Source organism: Pseudopipra pipra, chromosome W, assembly GCF_036250125.1.
Source record: "Pseudopipra pipra isolate bDixPip1 chromosome W, bDixPip1.hap1, whole genome shotgun sequence".
NCBI classification, from domain to species: domain Eukaryota; kingdom Metazoa; phylum Chordata; class Aves; order Passeriformes; family Pipridae; genus Pseudopipra; species Pseudopipra pipra.
In genome coordinates, this window is record NC_087580.1 from 35,956,339 (window position 1) to 35,981,456 (window position 25,118).

The following is a 25,118-nucleotide window of genomic DNA, read 5'->3' on the forward strand; positions in this document are numbered from 1 at the left end:
AAAAAGTCTGAAAGCTTTGGCTTCAGGTGTAGTTGTTGGGGAAGCCTGGGCACTTCTTGGGCAGCAAGAACTTTCTGTGGTGGCACCTTTTGTCTGGCAGGAATCTTCAGTTGGATTCAATTTTCCAGGAGGTGGGACCGGCCATTACAGAGTACGGCTGAAAAAAGGGAACAGCAGCTCCTTCCACCAGGAAAAAATGTCTGGAAGCTTTGGTTTCAGGTGCAGTTGTTGGAGCAGCCCGGGTACTTTTTGGGTAGGAAGAGTTTTCCATGGTGGCAACTTCTTTCTGGCATTAATATTCATTTCGAGTAAATTTTCCAGGAGGTGGGAAAAGCCACTGCACAGCAGGGCAGAAGAAAGGGAACAGCAGCTCTTTCCACCAGGAAAAAAAGTCTGGAAGCTTTGGCTTTGAGGTGCAGTTTTTGGTGGAGCCTGGGCACTTCTTGGGCAGCAAGAGTTTTCTCTGCTGGTACCTTTTGTCTGGCAGGAATCTTCAGTTGGATTGAATTTTCCAGGAGGTGGGACCGGCCATTGCAGCGCAGGCTTGAAAAAAGGCAACAGCAGCTCTTTCCACCAGGAAAAAAAGTCTGGAAGCTTTGGCTTCAGGTGTAGTTGCTGAGGTAGCCTGGGCACTTTTGGGGCAGCAAGAGCTTTCTGTGGTGTCACCTTTTGTCTGGCAAGAATCTTAATTTGGATTCAATTTTCCAGGAGGTGGGACCAGCCATTGCAGCGCAGGGCAGAAAAAAGGGAACAGCAGCTCTTTCCACCAGGCAAAAAAAGTCTGGAAGCTTTGGCTTTGAGATGCAGTTGTTCGGGAAGCCTGGGCAATTCTTGGGCAGGCAGAACTTTCTGTGGTGGCACCTTTTGTTTGGCAGGAATCTTCAGTTGGATTCAATTTTTCAGGAGGTGGGACCGGCCATTGCAGAGCAGGGCTGAAAAAAGGGAACAGCAGCTCTTTCCACCAGGAAAAAAAGTCTGGAGGCTTTGGCTTTGAGGTGCAGTTGTTGGGGTAGCCTGGGCACTTCTTGCACAGAAAAAACTTTCTGTGGTGGCACCTTTTGTCTAGGAGGAATCTTCATTTGGATTCAATTTTTGGTAGGTCGGACCAGCCATTGCAGAGCAGGTCTGAAAAAAGGGAACAGCAGCTCTTTCCACCAGAAAGAAAAAGTCTGGAAGCTTTGGGTTTGCGGCGCAGTGTGTGGGAAAGACTGGTCACTTCTTCAGCAGCAAGACTTTCTGGGGTGGCACCTTTTGTCTGGCAGGAACCTTTTTTTGGATTCAATTTCTCAAAACGTGGGACCTGCCATTGCAGCACAGGACTGAAAAAAGGGAACAGTAGCTCTTTCTGCCAGAAAAGAAAGTCTGGGTCCTTTGGCTTCAGGTGCAGTCGTTGTGGCAGCCGGGGCACTTCTTGGGCAGCAAGAGCTTCCTGTGGTGGCACCTTTTTTCTCGGAGGTGTTTGTTCCCTGTTAGCAAGTCCCTTTTGGCGTCAATCACAGAACACTGGGACTGCTCACAGGGCATGATGAAGGAATACAGCAGCAGTGTGGAAAGAGGAGGTAGAAAAATGCATTCCTGTATCTAATATACTTCCTCAATTAGAGAAATCGCTAATCTTGTCACATGATTTGTACTGGACCCTTCTAAGCATGTACTTTTGCCCAGACCCTTTGCTCCAGATGTGCCAGCTACACCAAAGGAAACCAGAGAGAATCTCAGCGAAGCCACAAATCAGCTCTTTTGGCACTTGGCACTCTATGGGGTTTAGCACTGGAGCTCAATCTCTCTGGGATGGCTGGTCCAGAACAGTTCATTTAATGAATGGTGCTGTTGCTGAACTTCCCTGGGTATGTTGCAATTGGCTACTGAGGCTGAAAGGTTTCCTGTAAGGATTTTTATCTTTTGAAACTACAGGCTGAATTTGAGGGATAAACTCCAGTATTCTGAAAGTGGAAAGTTGATAAAACAGAAAAGACTGTTTCTTCTACAACAGATTTGAAAGAGTCCACTTGTAAAAATCACAAAGCTTGAAGCCTACTCAGCAGAGCTGATTCCTCATCTGCACTGATCATCAGCAACTGGCCTCTCTCCTATTTCAGGGTCTCATCTGTGTACACTGGATTAAGGCCTCCTAACTTCTTAAGAAAAGTAGTGTTATAAGCTCACAGTTCTGGCAAGGTTTCCTTAGCAGATGGGTTGAAAAGCAAAACTTTGTTGCCATGACCAACAAATGCAGAGCCCAAGGTTGTTTGTGGAGCTAGCTTTGCTCCACTCTCTAATAACTTCTGTCCAGATCAGTGCTGGCAACAAGAATTCCAGGTTAACGCTTGTTTCATTTTTCAGGCTTTGCATTTCAAGAATGGGGAGTTGTTATTGGAAACTCTGCCATGGCTGTCAGTAACAGCCTCGGAAAACAGTTTTTCTTATTTCTGAGGGAAAAGTTTCCAACCCAGCTTTGGAGTATGCAAATAGTTGAATGACTTGTTGTACAATTGGAAATAAAAAACAGTACATTTGCTCTGATTAATGTCTTAACTTATATTTGGCTAAAGAGTTCTTTTCTTGATACCTTCTTTAAAAAATAGGACCCATAAGCAGAAAGGTGATCTCCTAAAGTGTTGCAACCTTTTAAGTCCACTTGTTGCCACACAACAATAGCATGCCAATATCACATCCAAAGACACAGAATCTTACAGAGATACACACAAATATATACCTGTACATATCTATGTATGTATATCTATCTACCTATACATATCTATACATATCTATACAAATACACACAAGAAAGTTTGGGGTTCCTGATGAGAGTTCTACACGGGTAATGAACAGAGGACTGGTTTGATGTGTTATACAACTGTGGGGACCATGAATGTAAGCTCTGAGCTTTGATTTATTGTCCTGGTTTGTAACTGCCTGCCTTCCCATTGGGGGGAACACAGGCCTCTATTTTGCACGGTCTGTTTTGTTTTACTTGGCAGTGTAGACTATGGCAGAAGAGTTTTTGGAGCCAAACAGCTCGATCCAGATTCAGTTCCTTTAGTGGTGCCTAAAACTCAGGAGCTGGACTCCACGGTGCCGGTGGGACCCTCCCAACTCAGCACGTTCCATGATTCCATCAAGTCCAACTGTCAGCCCAGCACTGCCCCAGCAACCCCCAAACCCCTAAAGCGTGTCACCCATGGCCAGATGCAGGCGCCCCTGAAACACCTGCCGGGGTGCTGGCTCCGCCCGGGCAACCCATTGCAGTGCCCGAGCCCCCCCCGAAAAACACAGGGAGAAACCTTTCTCCAGGAGCTGACCTGAAGCTCCCCTGCCTCAGCCTCGGGCCACGTCCCCCGCTCCTCCCAGCGCAGGCTCCTTTCCAGCAGCCCCCTCGGCAGAAGGCGGCTCAGGGCTCCCCTCTGCCCCCCCGGCCGGCTCCGCTCCGGCCCCGCTCCGGCCCCGCTCGGCTCTGCACGGGGAAGGAACGCGCCCAGCCCCGGACAGACACCCCCGGGGGCCGCGCACCGGGGGACTGTCCCCGGGGCTCACTCACCGGGGCTCCCTCCCCGGGGGTCACTTGCCAGGGGTTGTTCACCGCGGGTCGCTCACCGGGGGTCCCTCCGCAGGGGTCACTTACCGGGGCTTCTTCACCGCGGGTCGCTCACTGGGTGTCACTTACTGGGGGTCGCTCACCGGGGGCCGCGCACGGGGGGTCCCTCCCCCGGGGCCGCGCACCGGGGACCACTCGCCGGGGGTCTTGGGGCCGCTGCCCGGGGGCCGCTGCCCGGGGGTCGCTGCCCGGGGGCCGCTGCCCGGGGGTGGCTGCCCGGGGGTCGCTCAGCGGCAGCGCTCCCGCTCCCGGCCCCGCCCGCTCCCACCCAAACCCCACCAACCGCCCCTCTCGGCCCCGCCCCCGCCCCGCCCAATCCCCGCCTCGCCCCGCCCACTCCGCCGCCTCCCATTGGCTGCGCACGTTCGGCCCTGGAGCGAGGAGCGCGCGGGGAGCGTTGCCTGGAAACCGCCGAGGGAATCCCGGGAATCCTCGGGGCGCCGGCGCTGCCCCCCCACTCCTGGAGCGAGCGGCCGTGCCCGCCCGGGAGCGGGCACTCAGCGCCTGGCTGCGGCCGCCACAACGGGCAGGGAAGCAGGCGCGCGGAAGGCGGGCTTCGGGCCCCGGGCAGCGAGGAGCCCTGAAAAGAACAAAAGTGTTGAAGGAGAGGGAACTCATCGCACCATCACAGAACGTGCTGAGGTGGAAGGGACCCACGAGGAGCGTCGAGTCCAAGCCTTTGCCCGGCACAGGACCGACCCCAAGAGTCACACCGTGTGCCTGAACTCTGCCAGCCTTGGTGCTGTGACCACTGCCCTGGGGAGCCTGGTCCAGTGCCCAACCACCCTCGGAGGGAAGAACCTTTCCCAAATATCCACCCTAAACCCACGTGAAAAAAACCTATTTGCAACAACAACAAAAAAGTTTCTATTCCTTCCCCTTCTCCTTATTTAGTGTTTACACAACAGTACTGCAGTTCCCTACTGGCTCAAAACTGAAATACTTGAAGTCCTTGCCGTATAGGCTGGATTTTGTCCCTCAGGCAGAGGCTAATCTGCTGCAGTCCACCAGGACTGCCAGAGCTTGGGGAAGGGATGGAGGCTATCGCAGGAAGGAACAGAGATGCGGAGATATTCCCTGATATTCTACTCTAGAGGCGGCTCAAGAGACAGCCCTGGAGTTGGAAGCACTTGCCTTCGTCACTGGACGATCTTGTCCAGCACCACCGGTCAGATGTGTGGGGTTTATGTCCCACAGCAAATTAAAAACACCACAGCCATTATGTAAATGTGTATTTGTTTGAGTATTCACCCTGATGGTGTTCAGGCAGTTAGGCTGAGGTACTTTGTGGATTTTTGGAACAGAAATAACATCTTTTAAGGGTGTCTGTGACCGGCTGAGGTGCAGGATGTGGCCTCTCTATTTTTAGCATCTGCTGGTACGCCCATCTGTAGTGAGAAAACATCCTGTGAGTGTTAATTTAGGTGATGCAACCTTTTAAGTCTGGAGAACTACTTCCTTCTTCAAAGCTTGCTAATTCTCACGAAAGAAATAAACAGAATTTCATGACAGTGACCTATTTTTCACTTTGAATATCCCAACTATTGGTGAGCATTTACATTAAAATATTTGAAGTTTAATAAGTTTTGCAAAATGTCCTGGATGTTGAGGGATGTAGTGATGAACTCAGAATTAGAAAGTGGAGATTGTCTTCTTTTTCTTTGAAGCTCACAGGCCTATGAAAAAAAAAGCTTTCTAGAGAAACTTAAATTTTTTTATCTAATTTGTACACATTTCTACAATTAGGACAGCTGTAGGTTCACCCCTGGCAAAATCTCTCTGCTGGTAACCCAGCCACATGCTGATTAATCCTTATTTCATGTTCAAGTGACCATGATATTTTGGTCAGCTGGCGACAGAGCGGTCCAGGTGGTAAAGGAACAAGGACTGAACAGTATGAGCAGCGTTTGCCTTTTTCTCTCCTCCATCCCCCTTTTCTATATATTATACTTTGCCACTTTCTCTGCTCAGCACACAGGAATTTGCTGGATGCATCCATGAATGCAGAACCCACTGGAATCACGACATTTGTTCCAAATGATCCAGCTAGTGCCAGGGAAGCAGAATTATGACTGTGTAACAACCACACTGTGAGGAGGAACAAGACTGAAAACCACTTTCCGTAAAGGGAAGGATTTGAACTGGTGTTGGAGATGTGCAAGGCTCTGTTATTCTCCCTCCTTAAGTTGTTGACAGGACACAGTCCCCTCTCTTACCTGCCATTGAAAGGTCCTTCTAGTTACACTTATGGCAGTGTAACTTTGTACCAACAGCAGCCGTGCACTGTAAGGCTGCTGAGGTTTCCAAAATCCACCTTTTTTATTTCTGCTAGTTCTGCTTCGTATCCTTCAAGCCAGTACACAAGAACAAAGCTTCAGCAAAGCCTACCTAACCTTTTCTTTTGTTTCTGACATCATTAGCCAATGTAAACCAAACCATTAACAGGCATCTAAAAATATTTCTGGAAGTTTTCACGTGCTCGGTGAGGATTCCAAAGTTTTCTTTGAGGGAGACTCAGGGAGACTCTAGAAGAAGATTTTTGGTCCAGGAAAAAAAAAATAAATAACGCAGCTGAAGCCCAGGCACCGTTGTATGAAGCAGATTGATTAACCTTAGTGCTGCTGCGTTCCTACTGGAATACACACTGGAATGACACTGGAATGCCGCCGGATTTCCTACTGGCCGCCCGGAAGCGGCTCCTCCCGTGACTCCCAGCGCGGCAGGACCGCCTCCCGCTTCCAGCCGGCACATCCTGCCTGGCCTCGCCTCCCCTGCCCGCCCCGATCCATCCCGGCCCGCCCCGATCCCACGCGATCCTCCCTCCTGCCCGGGTGAGTGCGGGGCCGCGGGACGGGAAGGGGCTGGATGGAGGCGGCGGGAGCCGGGAGGGGGGAGCGGGGACACCGCGTGTCCTCGGAGCCGCTGTGCCCGGCGGTATTCCCGCTGTGCCCGGCGGTATTCCCGCTGTGCCCGGCGCTATTCCCGCTGTGCCCGGCGGTATTCCCGCTGTGCCCGGCGCTATTCCCGCTGTGCCCGGCGGTATTCCCGCTGTGCCCGGCGGTATTCCCGCTGTGCCCGGCGGTATTCCCGCTGTGCCCGGCGCTATTCCCGCCGCTTCCCAGGGAGCTGCCGTGGTGTGGGAGGGAACAGCCCTGGCGGGGAGCAGCTGCTCCCGTGTGGGGTTCTGCGCTGTGGTTTGTCCTCCAGCCCGGCACGGAAGGAATTGGGGGTGCTGGTGGGTGGAAAGTTGGGGCTGAGCTGGCGCTGAGCTCCCAGCCCAGAAATCCGGGCGTATCCTGCATCCCATTCAGCGGGCCGTGGGTGAGGGAGGGGGTTCTGCCCCTCTGCCGCGCTCTGGTGATTCTCCACCTGGAGCGCTGCATCCAGCTCTGGAGCTCCCAGCGTGAGAAGGGCACAGACCTGTTGGATCAAGTCCGGGGAAGGCCAGGAAGATGATGAGAGGGATGGAGCAGCTGCAGAGACAGGCTGGGAGAGTTGGGATGGCTCAATCTGGAGAAGTCTCTGTGGAGACCTCCTTGCAGCCTGTCAGGACTTAAGTGGTGCAAGAAAGATGGAGAGGGACTTTTTCTGAGGGCCTGTAGCTGCAGGACAAGGGGCAATGGGTTTAAGCTGAACGGTTTAGGTTTAGACTAAATGTAAGGGAGAATTTTTTTCTGCTGGAGGGTGGTGAGGCATTGGCTCAGGTTGCCCCGAGAAGCTGTGGATGCCCCATCCCTGGCAGTGCTCAAGGCCTGGTTGGATCCTGTTGGATGGGGTTTTGAGCAACTAGATCTTGTGGAAGGTATCCCTGCCCATGGCAGGGGGCTTGGAACAGCTGTAATAACCAGCAGAACGCTACAGAACAGCACGTGTTGTAAATGAAGCTGCGTTCTATGAATAGTAAATATCTGAATGTAACTTCTTTAAATCAGTGTGAATGAGCTGAGAGGTTGGTACAATGGATTTAGGTCTGGAATTCAAAACTCTTAATCCAGGCTTGGTTGCATTTGTGTTGCTGTCATTTGGGGATGTCAGCTTTAGATCTTGGTGCCTTCAGCAGCATCTTCAGATCTTGCTGTCAGTCAGGGACTGATTTTCAGTCTTTAATTTTTTACGCATTCCCTTACCTCATGCTGCAGTTGGGAATGTTCATTCTCTCAGGAAGGAGGTGATGTGAATTCCCTCCTGCAGGGCTGAGGTGACCCTCGGTTACTGTTGAGGGACAGGCTGTGCAGGAGCTGCTGATGAAACACTGCCCAGGAGTTAGTGGGCCAGCAAGGGTGTCCTGCTGCACAGAAGAACTTAGTGCTGCATGTAAATACCAGAAGTGGAGTTTAAGTTTCAAAATACGGGATCTGTGTAAATAAAAGTATCTCAACAAATTGATAGCATTTCCTATCAAATGGGTGTAGGGAGTAGAGCTGTCATTTTTACTTAGAAATTATGGCATCAGCACGTTCAAACTTCTCAGGTGTTGGCTTTCCAGACTTGCAGAGTTACCTACCTACAGTTACTTGATTTCCCCCTTAACTTTCCTGAGAATTTGGCAGCCAAACCATTTGTAGATCAACTTCTTTATTTTGGCATAATGGTACACAATCATACTATCTGCCTGGGAAAAACAAAGTAAATGACTTCCAGCTTTAAAATGAAATGTCTGTGCTTGTATGAAAGAATTCTTTTTGTTCTACATAAACAAAGTTTGACAGCTCGACAGGACTGAAAGCAGAATCTTGGCCTTTTAGTTCTTAAACTGGTCAATTTTACAAGTTTTAAACTTGTAAATGTAGTAATTCCAGAGCATCAACAGGAAGGCCTAACAATGTTCCCTGTCTTCTGTAAACTGTTAATGCTTTGGAGCAAATAGTGAGGCTCTGAAACCAGAGCTGTTCCCGGGATACTCTGATATCCCACTGGGTAGGGGAAGAGTTGTTGCTCTGGGCCCGTGAGCTCTTGAGGTTGTGTTGCTGGTTGATTGTTTTGGTCCTCTCTCCCCTTGAACAGGAACCATGCCCAAGAAAGGAGGGAAGCATGCTGAGATGGGAAAAGAAACACAGACACAGTGTAAACGAGCAAAGCTGGAAGCAGCTTGTTCTCCCTCAGTCCTGAGTTTTGAGAACCCAGACAGCCTCTTCGGGAGCTTGATCTCCCCCATCAAAGAAGAGGTGTTTTTCAAGGAGTACTGGGAGCAAAAGCCACTGCTCGTCCAGAGCAATGATCCCCTGGTGGCTGCTTACTGCCTGTCCCTGTTCCAGCTGTCAGACTTGAAGGAGCTGTGCAGCCAGGGCCTGTGCTATGGGCGAGATGTGAATATCTGCAGGTGTGTGAATGGAAAGAAGAAGGTTTTAAATAAAGAAGGCAAAGTGAATTACATGCAGCTGAAGAAGGATTTTGACCAGAAAAAGGCAAGAATACAGTTTCATCAGCCTCAGAGATTTAAGGTGAGATTGTTTCACTGGATATAATTGATGCTGGCTTAATAATGTGGTGTGTTTTGCTTGAGTTGCACTAGACATGGCTTCATCTCTGTCCCCAGGGGAAGTGGTTGACACTGATGACCTGCTGAAATCTTTACATGAGCTGGATTAAAACACAGTTTATACTTTTGCACTGTCCATCATGTTTCACTGCTCTGCAGTAAGAACAAAATCTGATTCATGCTATAATATGTATAATAATATATTCTTTTTAAAATTTTGCTCTGTCACATAAAAGTTTGGAAACAAAACCAAATGCACAAAACTGATGATTAGGCATCTGTGCTTAAATTATCCCTTCTGCCCCACTGTTTCCTTGTGCAAACTTTGTGGCTTTTGAGCCACTTCCCTTTAATGGAGGGTAAGGTGTGAAACCATGTGAAACATTTCCAGTGTTCTTGCCAGTGAATTGCACCATGGAAAGGTACCAGCCCATTTTAGCTGAGTGTTCTCAGTCCTTGAGTTTGAGAACGAGGCAGTGGTGCTGCACAGTTGTGTAAAGGACTTGGATTCTTGGAGGTGCTTTGATTCAGGTAGTCTTGAAGGTGTCAACACAATTTAATTGTGAGGTGGACCCAAATAAGATCCCAAACACAAGCTGAGTCCCAGGTATAGTGTTCCTGGCTGATGTCAGCTTTAATGGCCAAGCTGCACTTGTGTGGATCTGGTACTTGGCACGTTCTGCTGTTTCCCTTCGGTGCCTTGTCTGTCACATGTGGGGTGTGGATGAGTCAAGTTTGGTTTTGAATATTCCCAAATGATTGGAGTAACTGGTGAAAGGTCTCTAACCTTTGTATGTTCTCTCTGGTGAGAGAATGCAGGTCCTGCATGTGCTTCTTGTCTTATGGTGTTTTGCTGTTTGTGGGATTATTTTCCTCTGTTCAGCCTTGTCTGTCTGGTTGTGCAGCCTAAAGATGGCACAGGGAAGAGAACAAACCCAGGTTGGGGCACCAGACTTTTTGGCTTAGCAATGACTCTCATGGCAGATCCCCTTTGCATCTCCAGTGCTCTCCTTCAGGAGAAACACTGGTACAGAGCACCTTCCTTCCCAGCCTCTGTGTCCCTGATGTGATCATTCTTCCCAAGCCATGGGGAGGGTGTGGGCTGGGCTTGGCTGAGCTCTTCAGCAAGTAACAGCATCTTTTTTTTTTACAGGAGGAGCTGTGGAAGATTCAGGAGAAGCTGGAGTGCTCCTTTGGGTCTCTGGTGGGGTCCAATGTTTACATCCCTCCCCAGGGATCCCAGGGCCTTCCTCCTCACTATGATGATGTTGAGGTAGGACAGCACAACCTTGCCTGTGAAACTGTGCATGGGCTTTTGCTGATGGCAGTGTTTGCTGTTGTGTGTGTGCTTCTAACTCTCCCCCCCACTAAACATTATAGGAAAAATTTTTTTTTTTAATTTGTGTTTCCTTGTAGTCGTTTTTCTTACATATTTTTGCTGAAAATTTACTAATAGTAATATCTAATCATAATATCATGTAAACTGGGTTTTCCAGACCTGGTATTTCCATTAGATAAAAAGAGAAGTTTGTTTTCACAGCTGCAGAAGCTTTCTAGCACCTGTTTTTTCATTTTCACTTCATTCAGGCCCCAAGAATTTACAAGTCCTTTTTCCTTTACTAAGCACTTGCTCTTTCTTCAGCTGGACTGTAACAGCAGACTGGTTGTGCTTGTTGGTCCTGCTGTTTTTAAGAAGTTACTGATATGATGAATTCCTGGGTCTAAATGCATTTTAAATCAGCTTCTAAAAGAAACATACAAATATACACTGTGTTATAAAGAAAAAAATGGACTATCCCACTTAAACCAAATCAAAAAATCCAATCCTTATATGTATATTTTGCTTTTTAATATTTTCATTTCCATTAAATACACCTGGAGTTTCATTTTCCTTATGCTTGTTATTCAGCAGCCTCACATCCAGCATTTCTAACTCATGCCATCTACCCCCATTGGGCACCCTATAGAGGTTTCTGATGCTCTGTTGGGGATAAGCCTCTTTCACCTGAAATTTTGGCTATTTGTGTGGCAGATGTTCCTTTTGGGTTAGTTCTCTAGCACTTACTTAAGTGGCTGGAGAGAAACAGGGATTTCCAAATGCCTGCCTTAGGATAAAACAGATTCCACTTCACAACTCCTCTGTCTGTTGTCTCTAAATAGAGACAAAAAAATTAGTTCAAATTTAAATTTCTCTGAATTGTAGCTATCTAAAAATTAATGTGAAAGGAATTACTTCCTTATGGGTTTGGATTTATGGTCTTTTGCAGGTGTTTATCCTTCAGCTGGAAGGCGAGAAACACTGGCGGCTCCATAAACCAAGGGTGCCTTTAGCTCGGGAATATAATGTGGAATCAGAAGATAGGATTGGGAATCCCACACATGAGTTCATATTAAAGGTATGAGAATTTCATTGCCTTAGGTGGTCTGGGCTGTGATTGCCAGAAAAGTTAAAAGTGGTCCATTTCTTGAAGGCAGTGATTGTGGCTGTGAAACTGAGGGGAGGGTTTGCACACTGCGAGCACGAGAAATTTGGGTGATAGTTGTCTGTATCCTTTTTTAAAGGTATCCTTTGCTTCTAGTATTTAAATAATGGGCCAAAACCCCCAGTTATTTCTATAAATTGACTAGTACTCTCCAGGTTGGGCACCCTGACTCCTAGGTCATGTTTGTGGAGTTGTGTGCAGAAAAAACACTGGGTTTGTGTATGGTTCTAAAACATTTTTATGCTTTTACATGCTGCCTGTAATCCCTCAGGCTAATCCTTCTGTGCACTGAGACTTACTGCTGCACTGAACATTGTCACTGTTCTGGTGAATGAGATTTAAATATTTATCCTTGGCTGATAAAGAGAAGCATGAACCAAACCCCACATAAACTTGCTGTATTAATTGCTCTTCCTTTTTCCAAACGTGAAATTCAAGTGTTTGGTTGGTGGTTGATTTTTGGAATAAAAGGAACATTTCATGAAGATTACTGAGTGTCAGCAGGGAATCTGGTGCTTGTCCTGTTCTGTTTTACCTGCTTTTGAAGTGTTACTTGTCCAGCTGGTGGTGCTGCTCCATGTTGGAATCCTCAGGAGTTTCTCTGCCTTTTGGCCTGTTATGGAGCCTCTCTCTGCTCTTCTCAGTGTCCAGAGCTGCATTTGGGTGTAGGTGTTTTAGGAATAGTGTGACATGTTGGATGGTGTAGGTGTTTTAGGAATAGTGTGACACATTGGATGGGATGCTGACATCATGAGCTGTGTTGTTTGACAGAGGGGAATATTCAATCGTCATCGTGTACTGGGTAATGCAAAGTCTAGTAAATTACAGTTCCCTTTTTCATTTCTGGAATATTTTGGACCAGACTTCAGTGCCTTTCATTTTTATGGAATAATGATGGGCTTAAAAGTTATCCAAGTTTTTAATTTATTTTTCTTCTGTTTGCTGTTGTTCACTTCCTGTGACCCATTTCTTCTGGGTGGCTGGTGTCAAAGTTTGGTTGTCTCTTTGTGGCTGCCTCTGAGAGGGATGCTGTTGTTTGACTCTATTTTCTCCCTAAACATCTTTCTAGAATATTTCCTTTCTCCATCTTTCAAATGAAGAGAATTCAGAATACTCTTGGTTGGTGTAGTCCCCACTCTGGTAAGGAAGGCAGTTTTCTTTGACTGTGCTGTCCAACTCTGTAGGTGTTTACAGGACAAGCCACAAGTAAACTTTTATTTCCTTCTTGGAGGCAATTTTATGTGCTTTACACCTTTCTTGCCTTGACTTTCCTTATCTAGTTTTTTTTCAGTGTGGAGTTTTAATTTACACAGGTGAGAAGAAAGATAGGGAGGAGGAGGAGGAAGGTCGTACCTGTTTTTTAAGTGCTTTAACTGAAAATCTCAGACAACAGTATTGTAACAGATTACCATTTTATAGAATATTTGGCTTTTCTCGTGGAATACTAGCCTTTTCTTTTGATGTGATCTGACCAAATCCCCATTTCACTGCTCCTCTGCCAGCCCACTGTGTTGCCAGCAGGTTCATCTCAGCTGCTTCTTTGTCCTCTTCCTGCAGCTCAGTGGGAGTCTGTGTGTTCTGTGATGTTAAAAAGCTTGTTTCACGTTTTCAGCAAATATTGACAGCAGGTTGGAAAGTTTAAGGTTCTGAACTTCTGGCTTAGTGTTCTTTATGTTATTAAAGTGTACATTGCAGGACTGCTCCATTTTGTGATTCTAAAGGATATATATTGTCAGACTGTCTGCTCAGAGAGTATTTTCTCTGACTGCAATAAGGTTTGACCTGGTGCCCTAAATATATCAATTTTCTTGCAGCCAGGTGACTTACTGTACTTCCCAAGAGGGACCATCCACCAAGCTGACACTCCTCTTGGGACCTCCCATTCCACACACGTGACCATCAGTACCTACCAAAACAAGTCATTATTCTTTATCTTTTGTTTTGTGTGGCTTTCCTCTGCCAAGTGATGTGTGTGAGTAGTACAGACCTGAGATGTGGTGAAGTTTTGGGGCTTGGGGGAAGGAGGGGAGCAAGAAGACTGTTGTTGTTTGAAGCAGCCTGTTTGAGAGGTTTTCATGCAGCAAGCTTGATTGCTTTTTAATTGCTTATTTTATTATTTACCAGCTGTAGGCTTTAATGTGGAAAATGCTACAACTGCAAACTCACTTCTATATTTAAAAAAAATCATCAGTGGCTGAAGTTACTGTTCATTTCATAGCTCAGATAAAGAGTCATGAGTTACTCCTTTCATCATGTTTTCTCCTGTATTTGATAGTCACCTGCACTAATCTTCTGACAGATTTGCTGCCAATTCTTCCTTGCAAACATTTTCTGCTTATCTGTGTTTTTTTTTATCTCCTACCCCATGTATGCAAGTCAGATTTCTTATGACACACTCCCAGTCCTTGTGCCCACACTGTTATCACACAGGGAAATGTTCTTGCCAACCTAATCAGCCTCCCAGATGCTGGGTTTGGAGCCATTGGTCTGAGTTAGGAATTAGGAAGGGCAGAACAAGTTTGGGCATATTCTAGATAACTGTGAGATGAATCTCTAACCACCAGCTGTGCCATTCTGGAAGCCAGGATGGGCTGGTAACTCTTCATCTGGCCACTCCTCCAACATGGAGAGAGGGTTAAGAGGAAGCTGCTCAAAGGTGTCAGTCTTCTTAAAAGTTGGGTTCAGATTATTTCAATTTACACATGTGTTCTTTTCTTCAGAAGGTAAAAAAAAACTAACCCCAAAAAACAGGAGAGGAAAAGGAAAAGCTGCTCTTCTTCCAAGGTTAAAAAGTGGAGTCATCCCCAGTTAAGGCTGTTGGTAATGAAGTGCTGACATCCTGCCTCTGCACCTCCTGTCAGCAAGTGCAGGGAAAACAAGCAGGAGTCCTGGTGCAGGCTGGTGTTCTGACTTGTAGATGGAAGTATGATCTGGAAGCATTTCCTTGGCAAATTGAAGAGAAATCCTTGAAAGCAGCTGTGGAGGAAGTGCTGGTGGAGGTGGCACTTCCAGGTATTTTCAGGTTTGTCTGGGCCAGATCCCAGCAGGAGAGAAGTGTGCACATGCGGGATAAGCAGGGCAGTTTGGAAAAGCAGTCCCTTCACAGCCCGGCTCCCCCCAGCCCCCTTTGGGGGTGACCCCCCGCCCCTCGCGCTCCCTTTGGGGTCCCCCCCGCTCTTTCCCCCCCGCCGCTTTCCCGCCGTGCCCGCCCCGCTCACCCGACAGGGCGGGGCCGGCAGGGACGGGGCGGGGACGGGCCGAGCGCTGATTGGCTGCGGCGGGGGCTCGAGAGGCGGGGCGTGCGCAGAGCGCCATGTTGTCTGCGGGGCAGCGGTAGCGGCGGAGGTGCGGCTGCGCTCGGAGAGCGCGATTCTGGGGATCCGCTCGGGGCTGCGGGGAGCGCGGCTGTGGGTGGAAAGGCTGGAGGGCTCGGGAGGGTTTAGCCGAGGGGTTCGGGGGTTCCCGAGGGTCAGAGCGCGGGGCCTGTAACCCGCACGGAGGGGGGTGGGGCTGTCCCAGCGCCCTGGCTGCACTGCGCAGGCGCGCCGGCGTTACCCGCCGGCATGACCCGCGACCCGCCATTACCCCTCCCGCCACAGCGCCCCCTGCCGGCCGGGCGGACCGACCCCAGGGAAAGGGGATCCCAATGCCCCCCCCGAACCCCAGAGACCCCCAACACGCAGCACACAGAGACCCCAAAGGGACTGGGGCCCGGGGGTCCCCTAAAGCCCAGCAGTGGGGTTAAGGGGATCTCTCAGCCCCCAGGGGAAGGAGTCCTGGGGGTGCCCCCCAAAGTCCGGGGGGGAGATGTACCACATCCGTGTAAGGCGCTCCCAGTGCCCCTCAGTATGGCCCAGTAACCCCCTCAGTGACCAGCCAGTGTGTCCCAGTGACCTCCCACTGCCCCCCAGGATGGCCCAGTGATGTTCCAGTGAGCACCCAGTAACCCCCAGTATGGCCCAGTAACCTGCCAGTGTCTCTCCCTGTGTCCTGATAATCCCCCAGTAACTCCCCAGTCCCTCCCGGTGCCCTCCCAGGATCCCTCAGTAACCCTCTAGTCCCTCCCAGTGCCCTCTGGTTCCCCCCAGTGTGTCCCAGTATCCCCCAGTAATCCCTCAGTGCCCCCCAAAGCCCCCCGACTGTTCCCAACGTGTCCCCAGATGCCCTTGGCCTTTCTGTGAGCGTGTGGGGGGCATTTTTGGGGTCAAAGGGTCCAGGGGGGGCTCCTGGGGTGAGATGGAGGGTTGGGGACATCAGGGATGGGGCTTGGGGCCAGTGGAATTGGGGGTGTCAAGGGGGCAGTAATGGCAATGGGGAGGCCCTGGGGACACTGGAGACACCAGGCTTGTCTTGGAGTGTCAAGGGGGGGAATTAGGAACACCAAGAGGGTCTTGGGGACACCGGGGAGGTCTCAGGACTCACCTGCTCTTGGTGCAGCCCCTCATCTCCCCCCCAGACCTCTTTAACCTCCCCATATGTCCCTTAACCTTCATTTTCCCTTTAGTCCCCTCCCCCCACAGACCCCTTTGATGCCCCAATGCCCCCAAAACCTGTTTTAACTCCCCCAAATACACCCAAAGACCCCTAAACGCCCCCAAATCCCCATCCAAACCCCCAGATCCCTTCAAATCTCCCCCAGCCCCCCCCCTCAACTCCATTCCAACCTCCCCAAAGAGGGGGGCACCCTGGCACCCTGGGACAGGAACACAGTGGGCTGTACTGGGGGCACTGGGCTGTACTGGGAGGGCACTGGGGGGGGCTGAGATGTCCCAGGACAACGTGGCCCAGCTCCAAGAGAGATCCAGGGAGCAGTGAGGAGGTACTGGTCTGCACTGGTCTGTCCTGGTTTGTACCCCCAATCCCCAAAGCCCCTCCCCAGCTCCCCCAGGACCCTCCCGCACCCCAAAGCCCCCCAGGCCCCTGACTTGGTCCTGCTGCCCCTTGAGCATCTGCAGCTGCTGCAGAACCAGGCATTTCATCAGCAAATGTGCAGCTGACCCCAAGCTGGGGGTGTGTTGATGTGCTGGAAGGCAGGAGGGCTCTGCAGAGGGACCTGGCCCAGCTGGATCCGTGGGCTGATTGCAAGGGGATGAGGTTCCAGCAGGCCAAGGGCCGGGTCCTGCCCTTTGGCCACAAGAAGCCCCGTCAGCCCCCCGGGCTGGGGCCAGAGTGTCTGGAGAGCAGGCAGGCAGAAAGGGAGCTGGGAGTGTGGATGGACAGGAAGCTGAAGAGGAGGCAGAGTGTGGCCAGGTGGCCAAGAGGGCCAGTGGCTGGTGTCCTGGCTGAGGAAGAGTGTGTCAGCAGGAGCAGGGAAGTGATTGTTGGGCTGGAGTGAGCGCTGGTGAGGCCACCCCTGGAGTGCTGTGTCCAGCTCTGGGCCCCTGAGTTGAGGAAGGCCCTGGAGGGGCTGGAGCAGGTGCAGAGAAGAGCAGCGAGGCTGGGGAAGGGAGTGGAGCACAAGTGGTGTGAGGAGAGGCTGAGGGAGCTGGGGGTGTTGAGGCTGGAGAAGAGGAGGCTCAGGGGAGTCCTCCTGACTGTCTGCAAGTCCCTGCCAGGAGGTTGGAGCCAGGTGGGGGTGGGGCTGTTGTGCCAGGAAGCAGCAGTAGGACAAGAGGGCTGGGTCTTGAGCTGTGCCAGGGAGGTTTAGGTTGGATATTAGGAAGCAATTTTTTCCCGAGAGAGTAATCAGGCCTTGGAATGGTCTGGGCAGGGAGGGGGTGGAGTCAGCGTCCCTGGAGGTGTTGAAGGTGAGAGTGGATGTGGCCTCAGTGCCATGGTCTGGGAAGCACGGTGGGGTTGGATCCAGGGTTGGACTTGATGATCTTGGAGGTCTTTTCCAATGTGGCTGATTCTGTGATTCTCTGATTGCCATTCCTGTGGCAGCACATGCTTGAGGCTCCATCCCCAGGGTGATAGAGATGTCTGTCCATATCTATCTCCAAGGTTAGTCTGTAAATGTGTGGTGTTAGAAAAGCAGGCTAAGTTTTGGGCTGGTTGTAGAAGGAGAAAGAAGCCCAGAGGGCAGTGCAAGCAGGCAGCCCTCAGCTTGCACCTGATGTCCCCTCCCTGCAGGTTCCTGTCCTTGAGCCCAGACCCTGAGGTGAGGCTGAGAAGTGGCGCGGAGGTGAGCCCAGAGCTGTCCCTGAGGTGAGGCTGAGAATAAGTGCAAGGCAGAGGTGCTGCTGAGGAAGGAGAACCCTGTGGTGGGAAAGAGAGGCAAAGCTGTCAGTGCCCATCACTGAGAAGGTGCTGTGTCCATCCCCTGTGTGCCAGGTGAGCTGGGGCTTTGCTGCAGAGCTGCGGGCGCTGATTTGAGCGTCTCCAAGTGCTGAGATGGTGGGCACACAGGAACACAAACTGTGCCTGGCCACAGAGCCTGCGAGGAGGAGCAGAGACAGCGGTGTCAGTGTGGGGGGCCAGGTTGTCCCTGTGCCTTCCCCTGCAGGCCCTGGCTGTCCCTGCTGGGCCCCTGTCCATCCCCATCAGGTCCCTGCCCGTCCCCCCCGGGCTGAGCTCCCCCCAGGAAGTGCCGTGGAGCTGAAGCTGCTGCCATCCCCCCCTGCAGCCGCTGCCCCAGCCAAGGGAGCAGCAAAGGCAGGGCCAGGAGCAGAGGCAGCAGCAGGGGAGCCCTGGGGGGGCCGGGAAGCTCTTGTGTGGGTCAGGAAAGAGGCGCTGGGCACGAGGCTGGGGCTGTGCTGAGCAGGCCCAGCCCTCACATCCCCCCAGCCAACGCCGGCTGCCCGGGGGGCTTGGGAGGGACCCCCAGCCCGTGTGCCCCACACTGAGCTGGCAGAGAGAGAGCCAAGGGACAGGGCCACGGGCAGGGCCATGGGTGAGGGACAGGCAGGGCCATTGCAGGGCCACGGTGAGGGCACAGCCTGTGGCAGCAGAGCTGCCCAGGGCCGGGGGCAGCCGGGGGTGTTGGTACCAGCCAGTGCTGGGGCCAAGCAGAGCAGGAGGCCTCTTGCAGACCCCTGGAGCAGCCTCCCACTTGCCAGCCCTGCCCTGGTGGTGTGACACTGTCCCCTCCATACAGGACACTCTCCCAGAACTCTTCAGGGGAGCATTTTGTGTCTATTCCTGGTTGCTGATTCCTGCAGGGGACCTGAGGGCCCCTCTGCAATCCCATCCATGGGGCACAGTCTCCTCTCCAGAGCTTGACTCACTGCAGACTTTGCAGGTGAATCTGTGCTGGCAGCTGCATCCTGAGCCTAAGGGCAGTTTCTATCCCTGAGTTCTGATCCATCCTGGGGACCCAAGGGATCCTCTGCCATTCCATCCATGCAGCAGGAGTCACCCTCCTGCCCTTGACTCCCTGCAGCGGAACAAGTGCCATGTCTCTGTTTGGGAGAAACCAAATGCTGCCCCTGGGCCATCAGAAGTGGTGCTGAAGCCTCTTTCAGCCCAGCCCTGGGTGCAGTTTTCTCATCCCCTCACCGAGTGCCCGCTCCCCCAGCCGGCACTGACCAACCAGGGCGTTTGGCACACGTGGTTTGGTGGTTTGGAGAAACAGCCCTGGACTGGCAGGGGGCCAGAGAACCTCGAGGAACAGCCCTGGAGAGTTTGAAGTGACACTACATTAATACAGCTTTTGATTAATATGTAGCAACTGAATCAAGTGCTCATGAAATGACCTCAATCCCCTCATCCTCCTAATTAAGCACTATTTTTTTGGGATGAATTTTCATATTTTGCAGTATTTTTGGCTGAATTTTAACTTTTTGCACTTTGTGGGGGGGGTTCATCTTTCTGTTTCTGAAGGGTTTTTTGCCTGAATCCTGGTGGTTTGGGTTTTTCTGGGCTGAATCTTGGTGTTTTGAAGGTTTTTATGGACACAGGATGCCCGGTGAGTTCTAGAGATGGACTTGGGCAGGAGGAACCCCCAAGCCAACGCACTCAGCCCTTGTTTTCCCCCCATCAGGATTTGTCCTTCCCAAAGCTTGGGCGGATGGAGGAGGAGGCTGCGAGGAAGAGGAAGATGCCTTGGGCCCCCCAGGCAGGTGAGGAGGAAGTCAGTGTCCCTTTGGGCGGGTGTTGTGCTGGCTCTGTCAGCCGAGCATGGCCCCGGCTGCAGGACAACCCCGCTGGCGCCACCGTCCTGCCGGGGCCGGAGTTGGGGGGATGTCCTTGGCCTTCCCTGTGGGCCGGAGGCAAATCCCCTCCCTGTCCTTCTTGCTTCCTGCCCCAGGCCCCGAGCTGAGGACAGAGAGCCCGGAGGACAAATCCCCCCGTGAGACCCTGGTGGGAGAGGCCATTTTGAAGGGCTCCCCGGCACAGGAAGGCAGCGGGGAGGAAAAGGGCCGGAGATCCCCCCACAGGAGGGGCTCCAAAGCCATCCCAGGGTGCTCTGAGGAGGAAAGAGCCAGCCTGTGCCGGGAAGGTGGCTGGAGCTTGAGGCGGAGCTCTGAGCTGGTGGTCCCTGGTCAGCCTCCCAGCAGGGAGAAGCCATTCAGGTGCTTGGTATGTGAGAAGAGCTTCAGGAAGAGCACAAACCTGATCCGACACCAGCACATCCACACTGGGGAACGGCCCTACACGTGTAGGGAATGTGGGAAGAGCTTCAGGCAGAGTTCCAACCTGATCCAACACCAGCACATCCACACTGGGGAACGGCCTTACACATGCGGGGAATGTGGGAAGAGTTTCAGTGACAGGGCCAACCTATGCAGACACCAGCTCATCCACACCAGGGAACGGCCCTACAAGTGCTTGGAATGTGGGAAGAGCTTTCAGCACAGCTCAACTCTCCTCAGGCATGAGCGGACGCACACGGATGAGAGGCCCTTCCGCTGCTCTGACTGCGGGAAAGGCTTTAACCAGAACTCCCACCTTGTCACACACCAGCACATCCACACCGGGGAGAGGCCCTACAAGTGTGGGGAGTGTGGGAAGAGCTTCACCCAGAGCGGTAACTTGACCACACACCAACGGACCCACCAGTAAGAGAAGTCCTTTGAGTTCCCCGACTGCAGGAAGAGCTTTGGCCGCTGCTTCCACCTTGAATTAACCCCCTGATGGTGAAGCAACCCCTGAGTCCAGTGACTGTCAGTCCATCCCTTTCGACCACAAAGGGCCAGTCCCCTTTCCCAGGGGCAGTTTCTTCCATCAGAACCCTTCTTGGGGGGTGTGTGGAGATTCCTGCCTTAGCTGGGGACCCCCCCCAAGGTCACTCCTGGAGGTTGAGAGCAGAGATCTCCCCCTGAGCGTTGGTCTGGGGGAGTTCCATCCATCTCTAATTAGGAATTATTGCTTTTGTGCCAGCTTGAGTAGAATTGCTTTAGTGTCAACCACTGTCATATGTAAAGCAATAGTCCTTCACTCCTGGTAGTTTTAGTGTTTCTACTGTAAATAATCCTGATGAAGATCTTTTGTCTGGTCATTTGTAACCCTAAATAACTCATTTGTATCAATAGATTTGATTTGCCATCATTAAAAGCTGGGTGGTTCAGTCACACCTCTGTAATTCCTCTAAATTAAACTGTTGGCATAATCCAAGGCTGAGATTGGATCCAGCAGCCCCCAGCACCCCACAGTCAGTTGGGACCTCAGGGGGCCACCCCCCTTTCCAAACCTCCCTGTGCCCAAAGACCCCCATGAGACCAGTGGACCTGCCAGACCACCCCCCCTTTTCCACCCTTCTCCTTGTTCCTCCCACTTTCCCATTGTCCTTTCAATCCCCAGTTTCCCCCCAAATAGTTTTGGGCTCCCAACCCCCACTTTTTGCCCTCTCTCCTGTGGGTGCTGAATGAGAAAATGAGGCTGCACACACAGAGTTCCATTCCAGGACTTGTCTGCCCATCTTTCCGGTGTCCCCCTTTCATTGGGGTTCCTTTGGAAACAGCGCCTGGGCTTTGTCTTTTAGTCCACTGGAATTCCCAGCATGGCCCCAAAGCAGTGCCCTGATCCCACACATTCCCCTCCCCTCATGTGCTGGCTGTGTTCAGCCACCAGACAAAAACACAGGCTGCCATGCAGAGCATTCCAAGTGGTTTCCACTTTGGCAAACAGCACTCTCTGGATGGAAAACACCAGTCAAGGCCAAAACACTCCTTTTGGATCCTGATTAACTGAATGCAGCTGCTGCTGCCTTTTGTTGTTCCCACAGACATTCTCAGGGTTCCTTTGCTTCCAGGAGGCCCCACATGTCCCAATGGCCCCTGGATTCCATGAGCTTCCACAGTCTCCAAAGGTTCCTTTAGTTCCCTGAGGCCCTGCAGTCCCTAAATGCCCTTTGGATTCTCAGAGATTTCCCATTGTCCCAGGGTCCCTTGTGCTTCAGAAGGAGCTGCAGTGGGACAGTGGCCCCTTGGTTCTGTGAGCTCTGCAGTGTTCCAGGAATCCTTGGGTTCCAGGAGAGCCTGCAGTTTCACAAGGAGCACTTGAATGCAGGAGGTTCTGCAGGGTCCCAATGGCCCCGGGATTCTGGGAGGTTCAGAAATATCTCAGGGCTCCCTTGGTTCCAGGAGGACACACATGTCAGCAGGAACCCTTGGTTTCAGGAGGTTCGACAGTGTCCCAGAATTCCTTTGATTTCATGAGGCCCTGGATTGTCCCAATGGACTCCTGATTCCATCAGCCCCCTCAATGTCCCAATGGTCCGTTGGTTCCATGAGTTTCTGCAGCGTCACAGGGTTTCTTTTGTTCCATGGGGAGCTGCAGTGTCACAATGGGCCCTGAATTCCAGGACTTTTCCCAGGGGGACAGTGCTGCCTTGATTCCATGAGATTGCCCAGTGTCCCAGGGCTCCTTTGGCTCCAGAAGGCCCTGCAGTGTCCCAATGGTCCTTGGTTCCATGAGGTTCCACCATGTCCTTGCTGGAACATGCGTGGCTGTAATGCTGCCCCACCTGCAGAGCTGCCTCCAGCTCTGGGGTCCAGCAGAGGAAGGACATGGACCTGTTGGAGTGAGTGCAGAGGGGAGCAGCAAGAGGATCAGAGGGATGGAGCAGCTCTGCTGTGAGGAAAGGCTGAGAGAATTGGGATTGCTGAGGCTGGAGAAGAGAAGGCTTTGGGGTGACCTAATTGTGGCCTTGCAGTGCCTGAAGGGAGCCAACAAGAAAGATGGAGAGAGACTTTGGACAAGGGCCTGGAGTGACAGGACAAGGGGCAGTGGCTTCACACGGATAGAGGGAAGGGTTGGAGGAAGGAGTAAGAAGGAATTCTTTCCTCTGAGGGTCCTGAGATGCTCTTGAAGGCCCCTCCCAAGGCAAAGCATTCCATGATTGTGGGACTGGTGGGTGAGGTGGTGGTTGGAGCCGTCTGGGGCAGAGGGACCCAAAATGAGGGAGTTTTCCATTGTGGGGGAAGGAAGGAGGGGGCAGCAGAACTGACCCCTTGGACACCTGGCAGGCAGGCTTTGGCTGGAAGCTGGTGATGGGGAGCTGAGTGAAGCCCCCACAAGGCAGGAGGAAATGGTCAGTGACCTGCTCTGCCAGTGAGACCCCCCCAAGTGCCTGGGCCCACATGGGATGCAGCCAAGAGTCCTGAGGGAGCTGGAGAAAGAGCTGGCCAAGCCACTCTCACTCATTCCCCAGCAGTGCTGCACAACTGCACAAGTCCCAGCTGACTGGCAACAAGCACATGGGATGCCCATGCACAGGAAGGGCCAAAGGGAGGATCTGGGGAACTCCTGGCCTGTCCCATTGACCTCAGGACCAGGGAAGTCCATGCAGCAGATCCTCCTCAGTGCCATCCCATGGCAGGGAGAGGACAACCAGGGGATCAGGCCCAGCCAGTGTGGGGTTGGGAAAGGCAGGTCCTGCCTGACCAACCTCATCTCCTTCTCTGACAAAGGACCCGCTCAGCAGCTGAGGGAAAGGCTGGGGATGTGTCTCTGTGGAATTCCAGAAAGCCTTTGGCACCATCTCCCCCAGCATCTCCTGCACAAACTGGCTGCTCATGGCTTGCCCAGGGAACTGTTTGCTGGGTGACAAAGTGTCTGATGGCCCAGGGAGTGGTGGGGAATGGAAGGAAATCCAGGTGTGGCCGATCACTAGTGGGGTTCCCAAGGGCTCAGGGTTGGGGCTGCTCCTGTTTCACATCATTCTTGATGATCTGGGCCAGGGGATCGAGTGCCCCATCAGGCAAGTCGTGGACAACACCACGTTGGGTGTGAGTGTGGATGTGCTGGAGGGCAGGAAGGCTCTGCAGAGGGATCTGGACAGGCTGGATCAATAAGGCCAAGTGTCAGGGCCTGCACTTGGGTCCCAACAACCCCCTGGAACGCTCCAGGCTGGGGGCAGAGGGGCTGGAGAGCTGCTCAGCAGGAAGGGACTTGGGGGTGCTGCTTGACAGGGGCTGGATATGAGGCAGAGTGTGCCCAGGGGGGCAAGAAGGCCAAGGGCATCGTGGCCTTTGTGGAGAAGGGTGTGGCCAGCAGGAGCAGAGAACTGATTGCCCCTCTGTGCTGGGCACTGGGGAGGCCCCACCTGGAGTGCTGTGTCCAGTTCTGGGCCCTCAGTGCCAAAAGGCCCTTGAGGGGCTGGAGCGTCTCCAGAGAAGGGACCGGAGCTGGGGAAGGCTCTGGAAAACATGTCTGCTGAGGGACGGCTGAGGGAACTGGGCTTGTTGAGTCTGGAGAAGGGGAGGCTCAGGGGGGACCTCATTGCTCTCTGCAATGACCTGAAAGGAGGTTTTAGTGGGTATGGGGCTTGGTCTCTTCTGCAAAGCCTTTAGTGACAGGAAGAGAGGAAACGGCCTTAAGGTGCATCAGGTGAGGCTTAGATTAGATATTCCAAAACCCTTTTTCCACTGAGAGAGTGTTCAGGCATTGGAACAAGTAGCCCAGGGAGGTGGTGCAGTCTCTGGAAGTGTTCAGGTGTGTGGTGGGTTGACTTTGGCTGGACACCAGGTGCCCTCCCAGCTGCTCTATCACTCCCCTTCCCAACAGGAGAGGAGAGAAAGGTGAAAAAAAACCCCAATTTGTGGATTGAGATGAGACAGTTTATTTAAAGCAAAAGACAGCAGGGTTTGTTCTCTACTTCCCATGAGCAGCCATGGTCGGCCACTCCCGAGGAGCAGGGCTTGGGTCCGCGGGACGGTTCCTCAGCAGGCAGCCATCAGACAATGAATGCCCCCCTCCTGCTCCCTGCCTCAGCTTTTAGAGCTGAGCTGACCTCCCATGGTCTGCAATGTCCCTTGGGTCAGTTGGGCTCAGCTGGCCTACTTGGGTCCCCTGCCAGGCTCTTGCCCTCAGCTCAGGAAGGAATGTCCCAGTGTTGGTGCTGTGCTCAGCAGTGGCCAAAACACTGGGGTGTTCTCAACCCCCTTCCAGCTGCCAATGCCAAGCCCAGCCCTGGGAGGGCTGCTGTGGGGAACTGAACTGCAGCTCAGCCAGACCCAACCCAAATATCTATGGCACATATTCTATAGAATCCATCCTTAGGTGTTGTATGATAGATCTATGAGATATTACAAATAAGAAGCAATAATAATGCAAGTGTCCTCCTTAGGGACACCTCCCGGAAACTACTGCCTGGGTTTGTTCCCTGGGGGTCTCTGCAGCAGCAAGCACAGCCCCACACTGACTGCTCTGGGCTGTGCAGGCATTTGTGGTTCTGCCT

The 25,118-nt window shown here is 52.2% G+C and overlaps 1 pseudogene; it reads left to right on the top strand.

Moving 5' to 3' along the window:
• LOC135405244 (zinc finger protein 208-like) overlaps positions 1 to 25,118 on the top strand; it is a 328,696-nt pseudogene that overhangs the window by 57,820 nt on the left and 245,758 nt on the right.